Raw genomic sequence first — 2011 nt, forward strand, 5'->3', positions numbered from 1 at the left:
TTAATTTTGATGAGAAATGCCTAAAAGCTTTTAAATTATTAAAAGAAAAATTAATCAATGCACCAATTATAGTTTCACCAAATTGGGAAAAATCTTTTGAACTTATGTGTGATGTAAGTGATTATGTTATTGGAGCTGTTTTAGGACAATGGTATGATAAAAATTTTAAAGTTATTTACTATGCTAGTAAAACTCTTAACGAAACTCAAATTAATTATACAAAAACTGAAAAAGAGTTATTAGCAATAATATATGCCTTTGATAAATTTAGATTAGATCATATTCGATTGGAACTCATTGTGTAGTGCATACAGATCATTCTGCTATTAAGTATTTAATGAAAAAGAAAGTTATTAAACAGAGACTTATAAGATGGATTCTTCTTTTACAAGAATTTGATTTTGAAATAGTATATCAGAAGGGAACTGAAAATCGAACTGAAAATTCAGAAGGGAACTGAAAATCAAATTGCTGATCATTTCTCCAGGCTTGAATTAGAAAAAAACACTTTGTTTTGAAATAAAAATTAATTAACATTTTCTAGATGAAAAATTGTTCACTGTAAATGAGTGGCGTGTTTCGTGGTATACCAGCATTGTGAACTATATTGTTAGTGATCTTAAACCCTATGGAATGACATACCAACAAATGAGGAAATTATTTCTGAAGCTAAGACTCATTTTTTTAATGACCCATATTTATATAAATAAGGAAAGTATCTGATCATTTTTAGATGTGGACCACTAAAAGAAACTTATGAAATTATCCAAAAATGTCATAATTCTGATTTTGGGGGACATTTTGGTGTTGATAAAAAAACATTCAAAATTCTACAATCTGGATTTTATTGGCCTACAATTTTTAGAGATATTAATGCTTATATCAAAACTTGTGATAGATGTCAAAGAGCGGCAATATTTATAGAATAAATAAGATGTCTCTCAATTATTTGCTAGAAGTTGAAATATTTGATGTTTGGGGATTAGATTTAATGGGATCATTTATACAACCTTTTGGAAATTTATATATTCTATTAGCAGTGGACTATGTATCCAAATGGATAGAAGCTGTTGTTTTACCTCGATGTGATGCTCAAAGTGTCGCAAATTTTTGAAAACAAACATATTTTGTAGATTTGGGATGCCGAGAGTTATCGTTACTGTTGGGGGAAGTCATTTCAGAAATGCCATTATGGAGAATTTATTAAAGAAATATCATATAAATCATAGGATGCTACTGCTTATCATCCTCAGACAAGTTGTTTGGGTGAATTATCCAATCGAGAAATTAAAAGAATTATGGAAAAATCTGTGAATCCAACAAAAATGGATTGGTCAGTCAAACTTGACTATGCTTTGTGGGCTTATAGGACTACATATAGAACTCTATAAGAATGTCCTCATATAGGCTAATATTTGGGAAAGCTTGTCACTTACTAGTTGAACTTGAGCATAAAGCATATTGGGCTATTAAAGAGTTAAATTATAATTTAAAAGATGCTGGTGAGAAAAAATTGTTACAATTAAATGAGCTTGAAGAGATAAGGAATAAATCTTATGAGTGCTAAGATTTTCAAAGAAAAGATAAAGATGTGGCATCATCAAAAGATTCTTACTAAAAAATTTTCAGCCAGGACAACAAGTTTTGCAATATAATGCAAGGTTAAGATTATTTACAGGCAAACTTAAGTCCAGGAGGATGTAAGTCCAGGTGGATGGGCCAATTTGTGAAGTTTATCCTTATGGAGCTTGGAGCTTTGGATATTAAATATCCTAATTTTAAGAAAATTTTTAAGGTTAATGGACACAGACTAAAACATTATTATATAAGGGATCAGCATAAATATAATGATGGAATGATGTTGGGTCAACCAGGATAAGCATTGGTTATGTCGGGCTGACGACGTAAAACCTTGCACTTTGTGGGAGGCAACCCATAGTTATCGGTGTGTTTTTGCTTTGATTGTTGTTTTGAGTCTGATTAAGAAATTTGGGGTAGTATTTTTGAGTTT

Source organism: Phalaenopsis equestris, unplaced genomic scaffold (assembly GCF_001263595.1).
Source record: "Phalaenopsis equestris unplaced genomic scaffold, ASM126359v1 Scaffold218946, whole genome shotgun sequence".
In the NCBI taxonomy this organism is placed as follows: Eukaryota; Viridiplantae; Streptophyta; class Magnoliopsida; order Asparagales; family Orchidaceae; genus Phalaenopsis; species Phalaenopsis equestris.